Here is a 26,457-nt window from a genome sequence, read left to right as displayed (position 1 = left end):
TCATTAGCACCATATCCAATAAAGGTACATTTCTTTGATTTTGCCTCAAGCTTTGTTCTATTTTCTTTGTTAATGTGGACAAAGGCTTCACAACCAAAAGTCTTTAAAAAATAGTAGTTTACCTTTTTACCTGTCCATGCCTCCTCTAGAATACCACCATCCAAGGAACTTGAAGGCCCTCTGTTTATTAGATAAACAGCAGTATCTACAGCATCTGCCCAAAATTGTAAAGGCAATCCTGCATGCAATCTCATGCACCTTGCACGCTCCATGATTGTCCTGTTCATCCTTTCTAACACACCATTTTCTTATGGTGTTCATGGAACTGTCTTCTCTCTACGAATTCCATTCTCTAAACAGTACCTATCAAACTCTTTACTGCAATATTCACCTCCATTATCTGATCTGAGACACTTCAACCTTTTCCTTGTCTCATTTTCAACCAAAGATTTCCATTTCTTGAAAGTATCAAATACATCAGATTTATTTTCGAATACAATAAATTCAGGTTTTTGTGGTTGCATCATCAATCAAAGTAACATAACAACAAAAGCCACCAAGAGATGATACCTGAGCAGGTCCCCATACATCTATATGCACAAGCTCTAATTTTTCGCTCTTTTTTTTTCCCAACTCTAAGGAATTTGACTCTCTTCTGTTTTCCATAAACACAATTCTCACAGAATGTTAAATCAACATGATTCAAACCTGGCAACAAATTTCTTGAGTGAAGAATCTGCATCCCCTTCTCACACATGTGCCCGAGCCTATGATGCCATAATGCCATATCTTCTCCTGTAGAGGTTAAAGCATTAACAGACTTAGAAATACCATTGCATAAATACAATGTACCAACCTTTTCTCCTTTCGCTATTACCAGGGATCCTTTAGTGACCTTCCAAGTTTTATTTGTGAAAGTACTTACGCAACCTTCACCTCCCAACTGCCCTGTTGAAATCAGATTTTTCTTTAGATCTGGAACATGCCTTACATTCTTCAATAGCCACTGATTTCCATTTTGTTGTTTTATGAAAACTGTACCCATTCCAACGATTTTACAGGGTTTATCATCACCCAATCAAACCTGTCCAAAATCTCCTTGAACATAATCATGAAAATGTTTCTTATCAGGTGTGGCATGGAATGAGGCCCCTGAATCTACCACCCATGCATCAATAATATTTTCTAATGAAAGAATCAAAGCATCTTGCAACGCATCACCTGTTATATTCACTTCATGATTAGTTTCTTGTTGCGCGTCTCCTTCTTTTCCCTTCCGAGACTTGCAGTCTTTCTTCAGGTGTCCTTTCTTCCCGCATTTCCAGCATACTATCCCCGATCTGGACTTGGATCTGTCTTTTCTTGACTTACTACAATATCCTGGGCTCTTTCCATTTTTCTTCCCCTAGTCTCTACAGTCAAAGCATTACCTGATGTCTCACCGGATCTTTTCCATCGCATTTCCTCACTAAGAATTGCACCGACAACATCATCAAACTTTAAAGTACTAGATCCATAGATAGAGTTACTAATGGCCATAACTAAACCATTCCAACTTTCTGGCAATGAGCACGGAAATAACAGAGCCCTAACTTCATCATCAAAATTTACCCCTACAGAACTTAACTGACTTGTAACTGTATTAAAATCATTTAAATGGTCTGCAACAGATCCACCTTCTAACATCTTCATATTATATAAATGCTTCATAAGAAATACCTTATTTGAGGTCGAGGGTTTTTCATATAGTTTGGCCAATGCCGACATTAAACCCTGTGTCGTCGTTTCCTTTGAAATATTAAATGCTACCGACACAGCTAGGCACAGCCGTATTGTTCGAAGTGCCTTTCTGTCGAGAATATCCCATTCTGTGTTTGTCATACTCGTCGGCTTCTTTGTCTTTTCGCTCAATGGTAGGTACAGATCTCTCTGATACATATAATCTTCCATCTACATCTTCCACAGCTGGTAGTTTTGGTCGTTAAATTTTTCAACCCTAAACCTACCATCTTCCGCCATTGCTCCCACTCGAACCAGGAACCCTTCTCTCCTGCGAGTTTATCAGCCAAACAAACCTTCGGCTTTGATACCAGTTGTTAGAAAATTATATATTACAGAGCAATGGAACACATAAAATATTGCAGAAATATAAACACAGAAAACGCATAAAACAAGAGAGACACAGATATACGTGGTTCGCCCAATTTGGGCTACATCCACGGAGAAATAGCCAGTCCTTCTTTTATTATATTATCCAGCAAACTGAAGAGATACAACCTACAGCAGATCCGCTGTAACACCCTCTTTGCTCTTAATATCCTCTCTCTTCCTCACTCAGAATACAGATCTACATAGACGCAATACAATTCCCTCATATATAGTGAGGGGTTGCCTTCTAGGGCAAAAAACCCTAAATTAAACATAACTTCTACCGTCAGATTTCTGCTTAATGAACGGCCCATATTGACTAGAAATTACTATACTTTTACAAGGCAATTTTACATCTATTCTTAGCTTCAGGGGCGATGCCCCCAAAACCCCCCACCAGCGGGGGGCTTCCCAAAGGTCGCAGCCAACCCCCCCTGGACCCCCCCCCCACAGCGAATATTTTACGGGCAGTGTTGCCGCCCCATTTCGAACTGGGGTCCAATGTGGTGATACCTTTGAATACAAAAGATAATCAAGTTCCACACCCAACAACTTCTACACATATTGTTGCACATATTGAGAGTTTCTGAGCTGTAAAGTGCATTAGAAGCTGGATGTGATAGGCATACAATCTAGAAAACCTTCCCTCACTTGTGAAAATTTTCATGAAAACTTTCATCAATGGAGCATACTTCTCCAACAGGTAGTTATGATATGTGTATGGGTTTCCCTGTACGGTGTTTTCAAGAAGGACCTGTAATGCTCAAGATCTAAATTCATGCCTTTAAACCAATATTCTCCATGATCTGGTATCCCTGTAGCAAGTGAAATAGCAGCCACTGAAAATGTGAACTCAACTCCAGCAATGATAGCACTTTCCCCTTTCAAATGAGTGGCGATCCAATATGTCAATTGTTCATGAAAACCAACTTCACACACTCTTTTGCAAAACTCTAGACAACTCACATCTTCAAAACACTACTTGATGAAGGGTGAGGTATTGATTTCATTGCATTTGGTAGGTTCATATCTGAGAATTTTTCCTCCTTTATGGTGTTTTTTCCTCTCTGGTGAAGAATCTCCTTCCATGATGACAGAAACCCTAGTAGTAGGAAAATGAGAAAAAACAGTGAGGGATGAGTGAAAAAATGAAATGATGGATAGGTGGAGTGGAAAAAATGGTAAGAGAAATTCTAGGAGATGGATAGGGACTGTGAGCAACTCATGAAACTCAAATGAGGTGAAATGAAGGAAAGGAGTGCTTGTGAGAAATGGAAAATAGAGTTTCTAGGAAAACTGTCCAAATTGCTTAGGAATGAGCTAGGGTTTAGTTTTTGGTGAAGTAATTTGATGATTTGTAGTTGGTTCAATGGTTCAAAATGTATTTTAAACATGTGTAGAGGTGTAGGATGAAAGATTTACATGTTTAGCATATGAAAACTAGACTAGCCATCATCAACCCTAGCTCATTTCATGATAATTTCACTAAAAACCCTAGATGAAGAAATCTTGTGCTTGAATCCATCTTGCTAAATGAAAAAGGTAAGTGAAGTGATGTACTTACTTGTAGAGAAGTCTAGATTAGCAAGAAAACAAATTGCAAGCTTCAATTTTCAATTTGGGTGATTTCTGGACGGTTTTGGGTTGCTCTGGCACAAGCACAGCGTAGTGTCTAGAAGAACAGCACCGGCATCAGAAGTGCAACGCAGTCTCTGGAAGTGTGGCACCTTCAATTTTTTGCTAAATTTGCCTAAAAACCCGAATTTTTCTTGCCAATGGAGGAGAGAGCTCGATGCACAAAGGGGAATAAAAGGCATCTAAAGTGAGTTTGGGGATTTTTGGGTTCATATAGGCAAGTTAGTTTCCCTTTTGAAAAGAAATGGGCCCCACACACCTTTTAAAAGACTGATTTTTCACCTTTAAGACTAAGACACCTTAGAGAGTTGAAACCTGAGCTGGATTTTTACTTTTTGAACACTCAAACTTGTTCTCCTGGAACCTTTGAAACTAAAATCATGAAGAACTTGTGAAAATTCATGAAGTTAATGTCAAGGAGTTACTTGTCATGATTTATTTAATGTTGGATTTACACATGATGATGATGGACCTTGAAACCCTAATGACTTAATGAAGACCTGAAACTGAATGGAATGATGATGATGACTAATATAATGAAATCCTTCTTTTTATTATGACACCTTCATCTGAATGAGGTAGGTGACCAGCATGTGTGACTTTCCCAAAATAATAAAATCATTCCTAGACCAACTACCCAGTGACCAAATTTTACTCTGTAAACCTAGTGACATGGTAAAATTTGACCTTGAGACTCCTGACAGACTTGGAAAAGGTATATTTGATCACTGGTGATAGGCAAACAATACTGACACTAATAAGGCGTATAATGAGACATGAGGAACATAGAACTTAAAATGTTGAGATGGATATGGGCTTCCATGGAACACACCCAACTTTTTCAAATAATCAGTTTGGACATGACTTAAAATTTTGAGTTGGATCTAAGCATCCATGGAACATGACCAACTTTTTCAAATAATTAGTTTGTCCATTAAGTTGAAAGGTAGCCTCCATAATTTCTTACTGTTCAAACTATTTCTGCATTTTCTGTCATTGCCTTGAATTCTTTCTTTAACTACTTCCTCATGGTTATGACAACTTCCCCACATATTTCTTTTTCCCAAGATTAAGCATTGCAACTTTATGTAATCTTTATTCAGATTCATGGGTGATTTTTGATATAAATTTTGAATTTTTTTCTAAATTTGATCGATACAAGTCATGTCAAGACTAATGCTAAACAATTTACTTCTATTCTATGAATGCCATTCTAAAAGTTTCAAAATTTTCCAATGAATAGAATTCAAATTTGATAAACTCAATTGAATAAAATTCAAATTTGGTAAACCCAATTGAGTAAAATTCAGGTTTCATAAAACATAATGAGACAATAATAACAACATTTATTGTTGGTAAAGTATCCTATCCTGATTTAGACTGACCAATAAATTGACAAAGCAACAAATGGAGGTTCTTATACAGCCACATGATACCTCAGAGAATGCATGACATGTAGAAACACATGGAAACCATGCTACTTCTCTTCGTCGTATCCCAATCCCTATAATACCACCATTACAATTACATCCCCAGAGAATGGAATGAAAGGGTAAAAAACAGGCCAATTACAACCACAATGGGTATGTGCTCCCTTGTAAAAACATGTTGGAGGTGGGGTTGGGATGTGGCGTTATCAGTCCCCCTCTCACTCATCCTTCAACAATATCTTTCTCCAAACTCTTTTGAATTCTTTTCATCACCCACCCAGAGCCTGTTCAGGGAAAGGTAGCTCTCATCATAAGAGCATCTTCGGGTATAGGCCAGGTGAATTTACAGTGATAATGAAACTTTATCAATACATAGATGTTGAAACTTTTTCTAGAAGTGTAACGAGGAAACAAAGTAGTTGATAGTGAAATGGGTGTATATTGACAGCGCATGGCATGGGAATACGCGAAGAGAGGTGCAAATATGGTGGTGGTGGTGAGACGACAATCGACTGGAGCAAGTAGCCAAAGAATGCAAGGCTTACAGTGCATAGAATGTTGTTGTTTGGCCGGCTGATTTAACCAAACCCTAAGATTGCGAGAGGCTTGTGGAATTCACAATTTCCACCTTTGGATGGTGTATGGATTTCCTTTCTTTTCTCTTTATTTATAGATTTGTGTAGTTTCATAGCATATATATATATATATATCCAGGGAGAATCTTGTTTAAAAAAAATCCAGTAGCATAGATTCATCATCTTAACTCTAGCAATATAATTGCAAAGACATTTTCATTTCAGTGTTGTTATTTTCCTAAATATTTAACAAACCAAGGCTCAACACCTTAGATGTGCCATGTTATTACCACCTTAAAATACCATTCCACGGGCCTTGAAGATCACTTAAAATATACTCAAACCACCATGAACCCAAGTAGATTGAGAGCCCTGAACTTTGACCATTGCACGGGCTTGCTTGGGTGTTGGTCCCACTTAATTAGTTACTTAGTAATGACTGATGGAGAATGGATACCCCAGTTTTCACCACACTCTTCATACTTTACATTGGATTTCAGGTGCTTAGCAGTGACATACATGAGATTCAAAGGAACTAAAGATTAATTGATGTAAATTATTGATTCTAGGAACAAATGGAATCCCTTACGATTGCATGTTTAAGATATCCCAAATGGACATCCCATATGGAGGATCATTGAAAATGGAAGAAATATCATTTCTCTGCTTAGTACTATTTCTGATAATTTAATATTGAATTTGGGACAAGTTTATTTTCTCTTTTGCCAATTTTTATCTCATACTGCAATAGGATGTTGAATTAGTTACATCGGTTATTCTAGTCTATTTTTTAGTTTTGGATCTAGTGTCAGAATGAAAGGAGCACCACAAGTAGAATTTTTTGTTAGTTTGTTAGATCTATTATTGTATTATTTTATGCACTTGTGATGAGAAGAGTATTATGAAATATAATGCTTGTTTATGGGTCTTCTACTTATAAAATATGTGACAATTGATGAGTTTGAGATGTGCATCTAAGTGTACGTGGTAAGGTTTTATTTAATGCGTCTTTGACTTGTAGTTTTTTATGTTCATTTTCATTTGAAACCATACATAAGAGGCTACATAAGATGGAAAAGAATCACGGTTTATTTCTCCAAAAACATTTAATGGACATGTTGCCCTTGTATTGCATTTATAAAATAATGGTCTTCTAGATCTTATTTATTATAAAGAGTGAAGTGAGCAAAATCATTTGACGATGTGATTACTTTCGAACCCGAAGGAATGGATCTCTTAATCTTCTTATGCTCTAATTGTTCCAACAATTTCAGGAAGATTGTTATGGAAGGACAAATGCTTCCCAGACACTGATCTTGACAAACACCGATCCCGACAATGCAACAGCTAGATTCATGATTGTATTTTCTTTGTTTTTGCACCAAAAATTACCAACTATTTGAATTCTTATTCTTATTATTCAATTGTATGGAAATCCAAAATCACCAACTATCGACTTTCTAGTTTCCTCGTCAATCTTACTATTCAAGGTTCCTCCACTTATAAGAGCGCAATAGAAAAGAAGAATATGTGAGGGAATTTATTCAAATCCTTAGTTCAAAGCTCCCCTTCATTTATGATTATGGTGTGGAGAGACATGCTTTGATCATTGATTGCATCAAGCAACTTTAGCCAACATGGGTTTAACTAACGTTGGTTCAAAATCATACTTCATATGGTAACTTTTGTCGATGCACTTTTTTCCATGTGTCGTATTTCAGTTAATTGGAAGATGACGAAAATGCAGCGCGCGAGGATTGGCTAGGGAAAATAGTGTTTTCCTAGCCCAACCCCGCAAAGAGAACACCTTCGGTGTAAAAATATTAAAATTGGATTTCTTTTAAATGAAAAATTAGGGTGTGCGTAACTAAAATTTACTCACATAATCTCTTATATTATACAATTTTTGGGTTGACTTAAAATATTATTTCTTCAAAATGACTTTATACAAAATCAAATGTTATTTGAGCTAAAGCTTATATATCACAAGGGAAAGCAACATTGTTGATGATGAATAATAGTTTAGGCATATCAAAATTTAAGTAATTATAACTGCTAAATGTTGAAATATGTAACTAGGTTTGGTCTTCATAATGACATGTGTAATCATGGTTTTATGTAATTGATGAAAATAAGAAAAATATAATGATTTTGTGGTGCTTGAGTCATGGGTTTCATGCTCAAGGAATTTTATTTTTAGTTGAAGCTCCCATTGTGAGCTATTAGGTTTGGTCATTAAGTCATAAAGTCTAATGAGTCAATGTCATGAAATGAAGACCCATTTTGGGCATGTTATACATTGTAAAAAGCAAATTTGTTTGAGTCATTAACCCTACAAGACCTTGTCACAAGCACCCCTTGAATTCGACCTACAAAAGGAATAAAGATGATTCTAGAAAGGGACATCGACCTAGGCACAAGGTCAAGTTGGCCTATATCACATGGACAATCCACTATATCTAGAGACTTGACTTCACTTGAAGGACAATTCAATCAAGCAATCTGAAACAAGAAGTGTGAAAAGCACAATGAAAATAGCCTCATAACCAACGAGAAGCAAAGGAAGAAGAGCGAAGGAGAAGAGCCACATAACCAGTGAGAAGTAATGGAAGAAGAGTGAGGGAACTTGGGACTATTTTTCGATAATATTCCTCACACGTGTAACATAAACTAGGGTTTCTATAGTAGGGTTACACCAACCCTTATAGAATCCAATTAAAAGGTCACTATACCATCAATTTTTCTAGATGAGGTTATAAGGAGAATCTCTCAATCCAAGAGAAGAAGGAAAACATAATCAAGAACCTTAATTCAACCCACATGTGTGATTTTGAAGAAGTTTTAGGAAGACGATAATTGCATATCTATGGAGGAAGGCTGAAATATCAATGTAGCCGAAATTTGTAGTGATAGAAGTCAATTTGACTAGTGTTGACTTGGGCAAGAAGAAGAAGCAGTGAAGAAGGGTCTTGTGACTTGGTATTGGAGAGGTTTTTGTGTCAAAGGTCTTGGGATTGGTCTTGGTATTCGTCACTTGAAGTTTCTATAAGAAGAAGAATTCGCTTGGGTTTTCCTCTCAATTTGGACAGGTTTTGGCCCTAATCGATCACCTACATTATGTGTCCCTTGTCTCCTTATTGTTTATGATTTGGTACTTGTTTGATGAAAAAGGAACACTATAATACTCTAAGTCAAGAGAAAAACCTAACATAAATAAGTAAAAATCATTTACAAGCAGTTATCGTTACAAGAGAAATCACTTAATCCTAATGCCCTAGATTTCTCAACATGGTATTAGAGCTAAGGTTACAAATCAAGGAAGGGCATCTCATCAAGGGACACTCAAGAATTCAAGGACCTAAACTTCAGAAAGGAATCAAAGCATATTTAGAAGATCATCTCATCCTAAAATCATTTTGACATCATGATCTACAAGGAAGTGTCAAAACCATAGATCAAAAAAGAAGTCTACACCAGAAGAAGTCTTGGGATCCTCGCTCAAGTAGCAAAGAGACCACAAAAACCCTACCTCTACTCAAGTTGAAGAGATATAAGTAACTTGAAGTCTACTCATCCAAGAGAAGAAAATATCAAGGATGTTTTCATCATCATCATCAAGGACGTTGTCGTCATCATCAGAAATTCTAAGGTGATCTCCCTCTCTTTGGAGCCAAGGATCACTCTTGAAGGAAACTGTCTTCATCAAGGAGAAGTTTTTTATTATCTATATCATCATCAAATTCAAGGAAGCAATAAGTGGAACAAGCATCTTCACAAGTAAGTATATTTATGTCTACATATGAATCTGTCAAAATGCCTTTTTGCAAAGAAAGCAATAAGTTAGTTGGGGCTTCAAACTTTCTTGGATGGAAGAAGAGGAAAGATATGAATCTCATTGAAAATGAGGTCATGGAACATGTTAAGGGATCAATCTCCAAACCTCCAAAATAATATTCTCAAGCACTTGAAAGGTTCATGAAAGGGGAAGTAAGGGCTCAAAGGATTCTCATAGAATCCAACAAGGATCCCCTCATTCCATATGTATATAAACTTGAAACTTCAAAAAGAAATATATGAAAATCTCGTAGAGTTTTTTTCCGTAAGCACTGCAAGAGAATTTATCTAATAAATGAAAGAACTCAACAAGCTAAGGATATCAAAATAAGAAGGAATAACCTCATACTTTATGAGGATATCTGAAATAAGGGATCAACTTCAAGATTTGGGAGAAATAATGTCGTACAAAGAGATGACCACCGTAGTACTAAATGCACTAAAAAAGGAATGGGGTAACTTAATATCAAGCATTTATGGGAAGAAGGAAGCTACTCCATTCAAGGATCTATGGTCACCATGAAATATTGAAGAAACTAGGTTGAAGGCAAAAATTAATGTAGGATAAAGTGAGAAAAATCAAGCATATGCTACAATGTCAAAAAGAAAAGGAAAATTGGGAAAGTTTGGTCCTCAAAAAAAGAAGAAGAATATGGCCAAGGTTCAATTCTATGGATGTCAAGAATATGGGCATTACAAGAGAGATTATCCTAAGCTCAAGAAGGACAATAACAAAAGAGGAAGAGAAGAAGCCCATATCACTGAAGAAGTGGAGGAAGTTGAAAGGAAGAAATCCAAGAAAGAGGAAGTAAAGGATATCTACTATGATTGAGATAATCTTTATCACCTAATTATTTTCAAGTTTTCTGTTGTAATATATGGCCATCATGAGTCACTAAGGAGCATGATATGATTCATCATGGCATCATAGAAGCATTGAAATAAAAGCTCATGAAATCATCGTAGAGAATCATGAAAGATAGAAGTCTATGGCAGCCACCTATGGAAGGATATAGATCTTGGTAACCTCATTAGAAGCATAAATGGTACTTATGAGAAAAGGGAAAAGTCATCTAGTACAAAGCACATCACACATCAATCAAAAGGAAAACTTTTGCTGAATGAGGATACTCAAGATTCTATGTTGGAACCTTCATTGGAAGGTTCACCAATTAAAAGGAAGTAAGTGTTTCATCAAGAATTCCAACTTGTGGGAATTCATGGGATGATGGAATGATGTCAAAAGAAGTGAAGCAGGTCAAGGAATGAAGTTATTTCAATAAAGGAAGCTATTAAAGGAATTCTAGATGACCTAAAGGAAAATGAGGTATGTATGCTTGTATTTGATAAAATAGAGTCATGTCATGTGGTTGCAGGTAACATGGATAAATGCTCTATCTCGAGGGCATGATCAAAAGAAATGGTCTCCTCTTTTGAGAGGATGAAAGAAGGCATGGATCACACATTGACTAGATGAAATCAACATAACATGTTCTCATATGAAATATGAGATAGTTGACAAAAATTGAAGAAACTATGATTGGAAGTTCCTGGAAAGAAAAGGTGTGAAGAAAGAAAGTAAGAGATAATGAAATATGCAACTATGGAAGAGGCAATCAACATCTAAAGACTAAAATATTTGACTATGATATATCCATGAAATATATGAAGACCCTAATGAAGTCTGAAAAAGAAAGAGACCCTTGACGGTATATATATTTTGGAGATGTGTCAATATGTATGTAGGATGCTGATGCACACATAAAGATGTCATGATGAAAGAAGATCACAAAGGTGATTTTGATTTAATGTTCATTTCTTATTTTTGAATAATATATGGATGGGATTATGTAGGGCTACCAAGGGAAGAATTGTGAATGTCTTCCGCAACTGATGCCCATGTAGCAAGATGAAAGATCCTTAAGGAGACATAGCATGAAGAAGGCAATAGGGCATGAAGAAAGACCAGATATGGACTAATATATCACTTTCCTATGAAAGGAATGATGACATGACTGCCATGACTCATGGATGAAAGTGATGGATGGTCTGTGCCCTACAAAGAAGTCCCAAAATAGGTAGACTCTATGACACGGAAGAAATTCATGACATCGAAGGAAGGAGTTTTACAAGCAGCTAGTTATCCCATGATCTCAACCTGAGGAGTTGTTGGAAGAAATTCCTTGGTCAAGAGCAAGCTTGGGTACATCCATTTTTAAAAGGAATGGGTACATTCCTTCAGTGGAATGGGTATGTCCTCCCAAAGTTGAGAGGGAGAAATAGACACAACAATATTGTCTTCACTTGGGAAGATAAAATGGAGGATTGGGTAAACATCTGGCATCTGATACTCTTTAAGGATGACTTAGGGCATCCAATATAATAATAGTCATATAGGACTGATATACTTTGAGCACTGGGAATCCAAGATAAGAATAGTCCAGGTGGAACACACTCTGAGAACTCGGGTAGGGTATGTTCCAAGAGAGACAATGATGAGGGTGTCTATACATCATTGGTCTCACCAGCATTGATCTCTAAATATTGTGGAGATATAGAGTTGTTAGTAAAGGCCTTGCTATGAAATAATTATGGATGATATGATGTTATACATATGAGTTACGAATCAGAATCTTCTTATGAGAATTATTCAGATTGAGAATGTCCAAGTACCTTGTATAGATTATGAATACCTCCCTAGTTAAGAGGAAGCATTGAAATATGTAACTAGGTTTGGTCTTCATAATGACATGTGTAATCATGATTTTATGTAATTGATGAAAAGAAGAAAAATAAAACTGTTTTGTAGTGCTTGATTCATGGGTTTCTTTCTTTTTTTTGGTCAAATAAGAGTGGAGCCTTCTATTAACCGCAAGAAAGATTACATATGTTACATGGCTTTACAAGTGTAAGGACCAACAAGGACTAACCCAATGAAGATTAACCAACTACACAACCCAAAACAAACTTGAAACCTTATACCTAAAGCTTACATCTAAACCTCCGCCCATTATCCAACCCGATGGCCATTCAATAAGACCCCCAGTGATCCAACGGTCATTAAAGAATTCGCTTCGGAGATATGCGCGACCTTTACCAGCTTTACGGAGCCGACATGGTAAATAAACTATCAAAGTATAAAACTTCGGGTTCGTTCTTGGACTTAACCTCCTCCCATGTTGAAACCCGATGTCCTTTCGATCCAGATCCCATAAGATCCGACGATCACGAACACTATCGCCTCGGCAACATGCGCCCCTTTTACCCGATTCACAGATCCGATAAGGATTATGAGCCATTGGTTTATAAATGTTTGGGTCCGGTCTGAGACTTAACCTTCGATCACTTTTAGAACCTGAAATCCAAATGATTAGGCCCCTGTTGATCTGACAGTCCTCCTAGATATCGGATCGGAAACTTGCATGATCTTTACCTTCTTTTCGGACCCGATGAAGATTATGAACTGCTAATCTAAAAATCTTCGGGTCCGCTTGAATAGTTAACCTTCGATCACTTTCCCACCCGATGGCCATTCGATGACGAAGGCTATCAAGATCTGTGGTCGGCGACCTTCTAAGAAGCCTGCTATTTACCAAGTACCCCTCCCCTGTAGAAAGCTCTGTTTTAAGCATTTGAGGGATCAACGGTTAAGAATGAATTTCGCTTCCGCTTTCTCCTACTTCCACTGGTCTTCCTTCTTGTTCATTCCTAATAGTCTGGAAGTTCTCCATGTCTTTGGCTACCTGTCTTTGACAATCCTCACGCAATTTCCCTGAGGGTGTCAAATCCCAAGCATACCTACTGTAACTTTCCTTGCAAAACACTCCTTCATTCGCCAGATAATCAGCTAGCATGTTGGCTTTTCTTCGCACATGAACGAAGCTGACCATTCTCAGGGTTTGTAGGTGGGAATGAATCCTCTGAAAGACCTGCAGAAGCTAACAATGTTTAGAAACTTTTCCAGGTGCTTTTCCATTACATATCTTGTTGGCCGCATTAATAACCAATTCAGAGTCTGCTTCAATGATGGCATTATGTAAATTTGACTCGACCAGTATTTCTAGGCACTACTCTAAGGCCATGAGCTCCGCCATGTAATTAGTGGTAGTCCACAAATGACTATGAAAGATATCCTTTATGCACCCCTGCTCATCTCTGATGAACCCGCTAAAACCAACCATCCCTGGGTTACCTTTAGAGGCTCCATCAATATTGATTTTCAAGAAACCATGAGGAGGAGGTTGCCAGAAGTCTTTACCATCATTTATCTATATCACACCCTTGTATATACTCTAGGGAACTAGCAAATGGAGACCCAACTGTAGCAGTATATGAGCGTCCAAAGGCAGAGTCGGGTCCTCAAGAGGTCTCCCTAAAAGGGCTCCAACAATGTCTTTGAGTTGTCTTAATACTTGTGCAATAGTGTTCTGGGTTGAACCAGTTTTGTTCTTGAAAATCTTGCCATTGCGTTCTTTCCAGACATCCCAGATTAAGAAGCCTGGAACCAAAGTCCAAGCTTTGTTGATGATTTCATTGCCTGAGAAGTCTTTTCTCCAATTCTTCAAAGTTTTGGTAATACTAAGTTTGTCTCTGTCAGTTTTCCTGAAGACTGAGGCCACCCAATCCCACAAGGTAGAGGTGAATGGGGAGAGATTGAGTAAGTGTTCCATCATCTCCTGTTGTGAACCATATAGATGGCATTTGGATGGGCCAACAAAACCCCTTTTCAGAAGACTTTCCCAAGTTATAATTTTCTTTTGTTGAACCAACCACATAAACAGCTTTATTTTCATCCAATGCAGGTGCTGCCAAAGGTCCTTACATTCTATGTTTCTTCCCCATCTCAGTTGGTCAGATGAGGATGATACCAAAATCTTCCTCTTTTCCAAGTCCAGAGCAAGAGAGCATGCCTGAGTTTTCAAAGGGATCTCTTCACTATAGCCCAAATCCTTCCATATTCTCCATTTACCACTGTTCCTTACCTGATCCCAGAAGTCACTTACCATACATAAACCTTTGTTGTCAGTATAATTCTTGAGAGTGGTTAGTTCTTCCCTAAACAATTTTGGTTCTTGCTGCCATTTTTCCTCCCAGAATCTTGCCAGGTTCCCAGCTCGAATCTCCCAGAAGTTGTTCTGTTGGACAACGGCTCTATTTTCCCAAGCAAGATTCCAAATGTGGGAGCCCTTGATAAGCCTAGACATTCGGATATGATCCCTCTCCTGCCAATTATTTCCATATTTCTATTTCCATAGCTTGGCCCAAGGGGTTACCAATTCCTTAAGCCACCTCCACCAAATTTTTGCACCTGAAACTCTGCTGAGGGTTTTAGGGTCATGAAGCCCCAAACCACCATGGGCCTTAGGTTTGCAGAGCTTGTCCCAAGCTACCAAAGCCCATTTCTTTTTCTCTTCCCCTTTGCCCCAAAGAAAATCTCTTTGAATGTTCCTGATCTATTGCATAACTCCTTTAGGAGCAGGAAGAGCTGACATCATGAAAATGGGTATGGCCTGCAGGACAGCCTTTGTGAGCATAAGGCACCCTGCCAAATTCAAAGATCTTCATTTCCATTTCCTGATCCTATCCTGAAGTTTATTAATTACCGGCTCCCACACTCCCCTACTTAGAGGCTTGTCTATAAGGGGCATTCCAATGTACTTAGAAGGTAACTAATCCCTTTGGAACCCTAGAATTCTGGCGAGGTTTCTCTAAATAGCAATGTCAGTGTTAAAAAAGAAAACTTTCGATTTGTCAAGGCTTACCTCTGTACCAACTGCCATAGCAAAGTTGTTCAAGATTTGTTTAAAAGCTTTGGCTTCCTTGACCGTTGGAATGCCTTGCAGCATAGTGTCATCCACAAATTGTTGGTGAGTTGAAGCAACTCCATCTATGGTAAGTTTCAGTCCCTTGATTCTTCCTTCAGCACTTGCCATTTTGATCACTCTTCCTAGCCCTTCCATCATGAGCACAAAGAGGAAGGGGGAGAGCGGATCTCCTTGTCTGCGACCCCTAGAAGGCATAAAGATTCTTGAGTGTGAGCCACTAAGCAGGATTAAAAACCTAGTTGTGGATGCAAGGGCCATAACCCATCTAATCCAGTTGTGGTCGAAACCATAAGCTCTCAGCACTGCCCTGATGTAAGACCAGCTTAGCTTATCATAATCTTTCGCTAGGTCAAGTTGTATGATCATACCAGCTTGCTTATTGTTCTTAAGAGAGTGTACCATATCATGAGCTTGTATGATGTTATTGAGAATCTATATTCCTTCCACATAACCAGTTTGGTCCTCTAAGACAAGAGATGGAAGAAGGGGCTTGAGTCTGTTAGCGATCACTTTGGAAATGATTTTGTACACCACATTACATAAAGCTATGGGTCCGAATCTATCTGGTGTCATAGCTTTTTCCTGCTTTGGAATCAAAGCTTTGAAAGAGGAATTGAGAACCTTCAAAACCGTTCTGGATCTTCTTGAGTCTTCCACTACATCAAGGATGTCTTGTTTGACTATTTTCCAGCATGCTTTGAAGAAGTCCACATTGAATCCATCCGGGCCAGGAACTTTTCCATTTTGCATCTCATTGATAACTTCACTGACCTCATCTTCAAACATTTTCCCATTAAGATTGTGATTGTCTTCCCTTATTACAAGCTTGGGAATGTACTTTGTGAATTTGTTAATGAACCGTGACCTATCTAGGAGAGGCTCCTTTGCAATGCTAAGGAAGTGTTGTACTAGGGCAAATTCCATTTCTTTGTGGGTGACGAGCTCTTTCCTTTTAAAATCTCTGAGTTTTGAAATTATGTTATGTGACCTGTGATTCAAAGTTGATTTATGAAAAATCTTTGTGTTTGTTTCCCCTTCTCTAATCCACTGCACTCTCGATTTCTATCTCAAAAAAATCTCCTCTTGCATGCATCTATCTTCCCATGCCTTCTGAAGAGAATCAACTTGAGTTTTCCTTTCCTCGGTAAAACCATCTATGATTATGATCTGATTAATCCCCTGGAGTTTCTATTCAACTTCTCTTTTGGCTTTAAAAATATTACCAAATTTTTTTTGTTCCAATCTTTGAGTCTGGATTTGATGTGTTTAAGTCTTTGTTGCAGCATGAACATTTTAGTGCCTTGAATGGGAAAATCTTCCATCCACCATTTTTCAATATTGTTGATGAAGTTAGGGTGAGAGAGCCAGACATTTTCAAACCTAAAAGGTCTATTCCTCGGTGTACCCATAAAAGTGGCTTCAAGCTAGACATGCCAGTGATCTGAGCCTCCAAAGGGAAGGATTAAAGCTGTCATGTCAAGGCCTGTGAGGAGGAGATCCTCTGAGATTATGAATCTATCTAGTTTGGAGGCAACTTGAGAAGCCCTTCCTCTCTTGTTGTTCCAGGTGAAAGTGCCATTTGTTTCAGCATCCACTAGTATCATGTTGTTTATGAAGTTCTGGAAGGCAATGGACTCTCTGCCTATTGTTCTGGTGCCACCTTTTTTCTCTGTAAGGGATTTGATCATATTGAAATCCCCTGCCAGAATCCATGGCATATTAGGATATCTCTCTTTTAGCTCCTCAAGGGAAGTGAGAAGCTTGAGTTTGTCTTCTCGTTTTTTAGGACCACGGACATTTGTAATCATGTAAATCTCCCTATCACCCAAAGGTTGAATCACCATCAATAGATAGTTCCTAGACCCTTCCGCATCCAAGATTCCAAGTTTCTAGGGATCCCATAGTGTAAGAATCCCTCCTGTTGAGTTATCTACCTTAACCTCTAGATACTCATACTTGCTTAACCATTTGCTATGTATTTCTCTGATCTTGTCCATCGAATACTTTGTTTCTTGAATAAAAACAATATCTGGTTTTTCTTATTTTATTCTACTGCTAAGATTTTTTTGTTTCCTTTTACTTCCTAGGCCCCTAATGTTCCAGGTTGTAACCTTCATTAAGAAAGGTTTGTAAACAAGTAACTGGTGAGATCTCTCATCTTACCTGAGTTAATCATGAGTTTTCCACATTCGGTCAGCAGTTCACTCTGTCTTTTTCTTCCTCTTTTCCTACCCAGGTTCTTGGAAGAGTGCCCCGATGTTTCCTCCATTGTTTTCATACCTCTATTCTCCTGGTTGTCATGGTTTCTTTTGACTCCAGAACCCTTCAATTGGTATCTCCAGAGGAAGAGCTGTTGAACCCTGTCAAACTCCTCTTTTGGCAGGGATTCAACCCCTTTGGCAATACCCTGCTCCAAAAACTTTTCTAGATCTAAGTTCTCCCTCTCAAGAATCTCCTGCAGTTCATGGTCCTCCATTCCCACCTCACTTTGGGTCATCTCATGGTCCCTACTTAGCTCCATAATGCTCGGTAGATCATCCTTTTGATGGTTGTTCTCTAGTATATCCTCCATGCTAGCATCCCTATCCTTTTCATTGGTATTAGTCTCTGATTCCTGGTTTGCCCCATTGTTTCCTACTTCTTCTTCTAATATTTTGAGACTATTGTGGCTCGGTTGCCCATCCTCATTGATTTTATTTTGGTGCCGCTTTCCTCCTTCCCCTTACCCCCCACCTTAGTGAAACCCTTGGGATCTTTGCCTGTGGTTGTTTTTGTGTTGCCCTCCAGTTTGTTTGATGGGCAGTCTCTGTATAGGTGCCCATGTTCATGGAACTTATGGCACCTAAATGGGACATGTTCATAGTCCACCACCTACACCCATTCTTCATCATACACTTCTAAAATGATCTCATCTGGAAGTGCCCCAGATAAGTCCATTTCCACACAAATCCGGGTGAAGGAAGTGTATTTACCTCTTAGTGTCGCATCTGATATCTTTATAAAATGCCCTAGTTTGTTTCCAATAGCCTTTAGAGACTCTGGCAACCAATAATCTAAAGGAAGGGAGTATAGTCTTATCCATACCAGCATTGAAGTGAACTTTTCACGTTCTGGAACAAAATTCATCACCCATGGTCGCATGTAAAGACCTGCAGCAGTGTAAAAATAGGGTCCTCCCTCAAACACTCTATCTTTATCTTCTAAGCTCATGAACACCACCGTAAAGAAGCCCTTGGATCCAAGGTGAAGGTTTATTTCCCCCTTTGGTTTCCAGTGGTTCCTTATCCATGCGTATAAGTCCTTCTCCGTCGGCCAAATCCCCATAAACTTGCATTTAACAGTGTGTTTCACCATGTGATCCTTGTGCACCTGTAGAGTTGGGTCACTTAAAACGACTCGTGGAATGATGGTCAACTTGGGTTTACAGACCCCTGTCACACTCATAGGTGCAGATTTCTGATTGCTACCCTCTTTCCTCTTCTCGCTGCTATCTTCCTCATGATTTTCTTTCTATCCGTGAGGTTTGATATTTCCTATGTTAATATCCTCAGTTATCACCTCCGTTGGTTTCTTGAAGCGATGCAGACCAACTCCCTTGCTTCTGTTCATGGCTATTTGACTGTAGGAGGGAGCAGAACTCCCTCCTCCATGACCCGCCATAGTTACCAGCGGCCAAACCCTAACTCAAACCCTAGTTTAGATTGCAGAGCTGCCAGTCGTCCTTTGTTCGAACCCGATTCATGGGTTTCATTCTCAAGGAATTTTATTTTTAGTTAAAGCTCCCATTGTGAGCTATTAGGCTTGGTCATCAAGTCATAAAGTATAGTGAGTCAATGTCAAGAAATGAAGACCCATTTTGTGCATGTTATACATTGTAAAAAGAAAATTTTGTTTGATTCATTAAACCTCCAAGACCTTGTCAAAAGCACCCATTGAAGTCGGCCTACAAAAAGAATAAATATGATTCTAGAAAGGCATTTCAACTTAGGCACAAGGTCAAGGTGGCCTATATCACATGGACAATCCACTATATATAGAGCACTCGAAATCAGTGGAAGGACAATTTGGTTAAGCAATCTGAGACAAGAAGAAGTATGAAAAACACAAGGAGAATAACCTCATAACCAACAAGAAGCAAAGGAAGAAGAGTGAAGGAGAATAGCCTCATAACCATCTAGAAGCAAAGGAAGAGGAGTGAAGGAATTTGGGACTAGTTTTGGGACATCTTCCTCACACGTGTAATAGAAACTAGGGCTTTTGCAATAGGGTTACACCATCTCTTATAGAATCTAAGTAAAAGGTCACTATAAAATCAAATTTTCTAGACGAGGTTATAAGGAGAAACTCTCAAGCCAAGCGAAGAAGGAAAACATCATCAAGAATCTTAATTCAGCCCACATGTGTGATTTTGCAGAAGTTTCAGGCAACCAAGAATTGCATATTTGTGAAGGAAGGCCGAAATACCAGTGTAGCCAAAATTTGCAGTGATAGAAGTCAATTTGACTAGTGTTGACTTGGGCAAGAAGAAGAAGCAGTGAAGAAGGGTCTTGTGACTTGATGTTGGATAGGTTGTTGTATCAAGGGCCTTGGTCTTGGTCTTGGTATTCGTCACTTGAAGTTTCTAGAAGAAGAAGAATTTGTTTGGGTTTTCCTCTCAAGTTGGAGAGGTTTTGGCCCTAGCTAAACACTTACATTTTGTGTCTCTTGTCTCCTTATTGTTTATGATTTGGTAGTTGTTTATGAAAAAGGAACACTATAATACTCTAAGTCAAGATAAGAACCTAATCAAAAGAAGTAAAAATCATTCACAAGAAATTATCATTACAAGAGAAATCACTTAATCTTAATGCCCTAGATTTATCAACACTAAATTCATAATTGCCAAAATAAATTGAACTACTAAAAGTAAAAGACATATGTCAAGAGACTGAATATGACAGTGTCTAATGAAGTGATTAGGACTAGATCTTGGGAATTGGTACCTACTGGGGCTAGAGGTTTCATATCAAATTGTAGATGTCCTTCTCTATGTGAGCTCGTTGAGCATCCAAATTGGCGAGATAAGAATGTTGGCGGTGTTGAACTCGTTGAATTTCATTCAGGAAGGAGATGATGTCATTATGATCCTTGTGATTTTCCTTCAAGACCCTCCCCAAGAGTGCCTTCATTTGCTAATAGAGGGTAATGGATTTCAACTATTGGCTCCATCTTCCCCTAGTATGTTTGGGTTTAGAAACCCAATTTACTACTTCAACTTGGATTTCATAATCTGAGTGGGTTTGGTGGTCATTAGTGGTTAAGGCTTCAAGTTGACGAATTTCCTCTTGTTTCCAGAGGAGTTAAAAATAATTACTGCATTTTGTGCTTAGGATTGAGCTCATGACCGACCTTGAGGGCCTTTTCCACCAGACCTTTGACAACAACGCATCCTCTATCAGGGCATGCTATGTTGAGTTACTGGAGACCAAAGTGAGGACAATCGTTAGAGAACAAAGAAATTGGGAAGGTTGCAAAACATAATATGGATTAAAAAGAATTCCCAATAAAGACTTAGAAACTAGGGGAATTTGGAGTAGAATCTTGTAAGGTTAAGCATCATATTAATGGAGGGTGAAGGACTCCTGGCATGGTCCAACAACCACAAAGAACCAAGAATACCAAAACCAGTGCACAAAACCATTGCACTCTGAAGACTATGTGCTAGCAACCACCATACAAGCACTAAGTAATTCAAAGAGTTCAAGGAACAAAAGAGATTGGACATAGAATGAATTACCCAGTATTGACAGACTCACCAAGCTTGGAACTCCTTTAGAATGAGGAAAAGTTGTTACCTGTCACCACCCTCCCCTGCTCGAGCTTTTGTTATAGCCAGCACCAATGTCTCAAAGGTCACCTCCTGTGTCGTCGTTTTCATACTCCTCTCATAGATGTTCGGTACTAGGTGCATCCACTGGATGTCAATATCCCCAGAGTTTAGGACCTCCCTATACTGGCACTCGCATAGAGGCATCACCATGGGAAAAGGTTGTCTTCTGAACCAAAGCCAAACCACAAGACTTGCCACAACACTGGGCCATGACAGTCAGGGTCGAGCTTCACAAAGCATGTGTTGTTGGGAAAATGTCCCACCTGTGGCAGAGGAATGTCACTAACACAACAAATAAACACATAACTGAGGTTACCCAACTAGGAGCTTGCAAATAAAGAATACATTGTCATATGATTGTGAAGGAAATTAATATATGTTAGCATGTGTGATTGCATGGGGTGGGATAGCCATGCCACCCCCCTCTTAAATTTGATGGGAGGCAACAGGGTGACGGGCTTCCCCTCCCCCCTCCTCCATTGATATGACTACCAACATCCAATCAGGGAATCCCTCATATTAATTATTAAAATAATAATTTAAAAGTTTAAAAACAAACTTAATATATTTTATTTTTTATTAATAATTAATATTTTAAAAAACAAATTTAATATACTTTTAATTTGTGTTTTATATGTGTGTGCGCGCGTGCGTGCACGTGTGCATTGTTTTAAAATATGAAGGAATAGATAACTAGTTAAGATTATTTGAAAAAAAATCAAATTTTATTAGATGTCATTATAACCTCTAAGCTAGTGTCAATAGCATGCAATCTAATGCCTAGAAAAAAAAAATATATATATATATATATATATATATATATATGACTTAGCAAATGCTAAGATGTGAAAAGGCGCACCTATAAGGTGGCTTCCTCTCATTGGAGTGCCTATTTTTTTAACCTTATCATAAGGGATAACAGTCATATTGAACATTTGAATTTGAGTGAAAAAATTGCAAAAACTACCTCTAACCATTTCATCAAACCACCTTAACCTTTTATAATAAAAATTCAAAATATATTATAGAACTTTAAAAACAAAGTCTTCACAAATTAATATAAATGATATTGACATTTGATGAATACTTGTTGCTAAAACAATAATATTAATTCAGATAATAATGCAAAGAATAAAATTCCAGGGAAATGTAATTAATAATAATGTCATTGTATAAATATTTAATGTTAAAACAATAAGACTAGCAATTGCATCGAGAGGTGCAAAGGAACATCAATAACGGGAGTGGGGGAATGTGGAAGGCAATAAGCAAAAAAAATATATGGACAATGAAATACAATCAGAATTTGAGTTTATATATGTCTTCTAAAGAATGTAGTAGCGGATTAAATTTAAGAAAAAAAGCTATACTAAACAATGGCAATCCTTACAGGCACAACGTACATAGCAAAGGAGTTCAATATAGCGGAGCAACCTCACCTTCAAGCTAGGTATTCCTTCGTAAAGGTTTATTAAGAAAAATCTTTATGTCTATTGTGGATGTTGTGTGTATTTTTTTCTATTTCTATTTCTTTCAATTAATCAAGTAGAAAATCAACTACTTAAAGTATCTCGAATCTAAAGAAAATTTAACATTAAATATTTAAGTGGTTTTTTTAGATTTGTTATGACAAATTATTCCAATGGAATATCTACATCAATTTATAGATCACATACAACATTTTTCATGCGAAGGCTCAAACACAAAGGTTGAATTTGTAGCTTTATGGATCTTTCTTCATTTTGCAAGCAAGTGGGGAGTATCCAAATCAGAGTTCATGGATGACTCTAAATTGGTGATAGATTTGACATATAAAAATGTTGTCTTGGATAATGTATGTCTTGTATATACTCTTTCCAGCATAGCTACAAAGGTTGAATAAAAAGGTAAATGAATTATCAGAGGAAGCTTTGGAATCATAGCCTAGCCTTTTTGGTTTATATAAGTATTGGGATAGCTAAGAGTTGGAAATTATGGAGTTTCATTTCTAATTATGATTATTTGCAGCTCAACATTTTCATTATCTCTTTGATGTGCAAATGTTTATGAGATGTTTCTTGAAACAAGTTGTTAAACATCAACTTTTGTTATCATTATGGAAATGTTTTTGTTTTGTCAATAGAAATGGTGAGTACAATGTCATAATAATAGTGGTTATTTGGACTTTTAGGGAAGTGACTATTTGGATGTTGAATTTTGATAAGTCCTTGATAGTAACATGTATATTATCCATATTTATATAAATATAAACTTTTTATTTTGGAATACACACACACACACACACTTTCTTTGTATTCAACATTGAACATGAGAAAGATTAATTTCTACATTATCATCTTTCCAAATTAAATTTTTCCACCACTCTAAATCTCCAATATTAAACACTATATATCTATATATGAAATTCTTATATTTAATGCAAATATAAAATAATAAAATATGATATTAGTAATAATTTCAAAATAAAAAATAAATATCAAATTATAAAAATAATGAAATATTAAATTTTATAAAATTATAAATAATTTCCCCCATTCAGGGTGCGAGCTGGACGACACTCCCATCAATATAGTTTAAATGCAAAGAAAATTGGGGTACAAACCCACCACACTCGAGGCGATAGGTGTGGTGGCTCCTTGCATGCAAGAGGTTAATACTCCTGCAGGAGATGGCATCGACATTGTGTCTTTGGTCTGGCTTGGTGTCAAGCGCTCTGCAAGGGTTGTTAGTAGGTTACGTTTATAGGGGAAAGCAGTGTGGAAGGGTGACGCCGAGTGTATAGGAACGTCGCAGCTCTAGGAAAGGCAGTAGACTAATCTTCTCCGGGCAAGGGTAATCTGGTATGTGAACTATTTTTTCTCTCCCTCCTCTATGCATCAGCTTATCTAGTTATGGGATTTGGGTCTGCATGAGGTTGAATTTCCTATGGGTGGAAGAAAATGGGGTTTCTGAAATTTGTTATTTTGTGTATCCTTGAAGCAATATGTCATGTTGAATGGTATGGTCTCAATGTCAGTTCGTTTTGAAATTCTTCTATCTCAGATGGGGTTATATCGGATGTGGGTCTTTGTCGCCAGCCCTTGGGACTGTCCCTGTCTAGTTTGGTTTGATAATCTTGGGGTTTGGGGTTGATTCGTCTTCATATTTGCCTCTAGTCTTACTTTTACTGTAATCCCTGGGGTTGGGTGGAAGCTTTGCTCCCTGCACCTCTGTTTGTCCCAGAACTGCAATGTTTTCACTGTCTGTCTTGCCAAGTCCTGTGCCCCTGGCCTCTGTAGAAGTCTCTATGGGGTTACAATTTAAGGTCTACAATGGCGTAGGTTCGAGGACTACACTTATGTTGTTGGTATTTTAAATTCTTCTTCTAGTTACTATGAAAATTGGTTATGGTGTGTGGAAGTTGAGTTCCTGTGTGGTCTAGACGACAAGGATGGGATGCATGAGATAAGATCAACGGAGGTTCATCGAATTTTATCATGGAAATTACTATTTCATTCTCCCATGGCAAGTATGTGGGGTGGTAGGGTCACCTGGAAGGCTTGGGCCACCACCTGTATAGGTAATTTGCCATACCCACCTTTTCACTGGGAATTGTGAGCTTGTAGCAATGGAATGAGTTGCGAAGGTTAGAGGTCGTGGCAGGAGAACTTAGGTGACTACGTAGGAGGATCAACCCAACTCCTCTGGTAGCAAAACAAGGGTCCACAAACCAGTAGCTAACATCATAAACAATGTGGCCACTGCTTATCATGAAGGGACTAGTGAGGAAATCAAGCAGTTAATAAAGGAGTGGGAAGCTTATCTGAACCGCTAGGCGGGCTCGATGGATATTGAGATGGAGGACTGGCAGGAGATGGTGCTGGATCCCGGGCATACCCGAGGGTGAGCTACCTAGTTCAAATAGACTGTATATCTGTACTGGACCATGAAATGTATTTTGAGCAAGGCCTTGGAGCAGATCTCAGTGAGTATGGTACTAGTGGTATAGGATTTCCCCAACTATAAGCATGACTTCCAGAAATTTCAGTTCCAGCTGCAAAAACAAGAAGGACGCCTACGCCGAATTGAGGATCACCTTCTCTGCCTTCAGTCGTAGACAGTACTGCCAGGTTCCAATGTTAAGGACCCGACTTTGGTAGATTTTGCTTCTACTGAGGGAGAAGAGTAGGCTGCTAGATGGTTTCACTTTTGATTAATATATATGCAGTTGGTTTTTAATTCTCAAGATGATGTTTTTTTATGTTCATAGACAAATAATATTTGGACAAGGTAAATATATAGAGACCTATAAAAGTTGGGGAGAAAGAGTTATTATTTTTTTCTCCTAGATGGTTTATCATGTAGTTAGGTGGCCAACAGACTTGGTTTCCCTTTAGCCAAGTTAAGGCCACCTAATTATTCATATGTGGATGCAACTTGCTTATATTTTAATGAAAATGGAAGGATCTACCAAGCTTACAAAAAAAATATATAAATAATTTATAATGTATCAAAAAATTATTTAAAAATAAATTAATTAATTTTATATAAACATCTTTATATGTAACATAAAATTAATTTTACTCGGGAAAAAATAAATAAATAATTTTCAAATATCATGCATCAAAGGGAAAAAAACATATTTAAAAAGTAATATTACAAGTTATATGATATATAACAAAGACATTTATAATGTGCTCTCAGTGTTGAGAAGACGAGAAATATTATTATTCACATTCTCATCTTCCCAAATTAGATTTTTCCACCACCCAATCAATTATTTTCTACAACTTGGAGAGTTTTTCCATTCCTATTGGTAATCTCCTTGACAATGGACACTGTGTTATTCTCAACAATTGAAGTTTAAGCATTGTTTTGTCATCCCACACATCATGGGGACCCACTATATTCTTTACCTTCTCACACTCCAACAACTCCAACCTCTTCAACATTGAAAGTTGTCATTCCATACTTCTAACTCCCTTAGCTCATTGCACCCCACATTTTGTCCTTTAAATTAGATAGCTTCTATAATACCAATCTTCTCAACAATGGAAAAGTTTATATGCACAAATTTTGAAGTTTGGGCATTACTCCATTATTGATCACACCAGAGGGTCCCACTATAGTCTCAAATTTGTATAGTTGAAGAAGCCTCAAGT

This window comes from Pinus tabuliformis, chromosome J (assembly GCF_031772625.1).
Source record: "Pinus tabuliformis cultivar Carrire ecotype Pingquan chromosome J, CPIR1, whole genome shotgun sequence".
NCBI lineage: Eukaryota > Viridiplantae > Streptophyta > Pinopsida > Pinales > Pinaceae > Pinus > Pinus tabuliformis.
Note: the sequence above shows the minus strand (reverse complement) of the source record.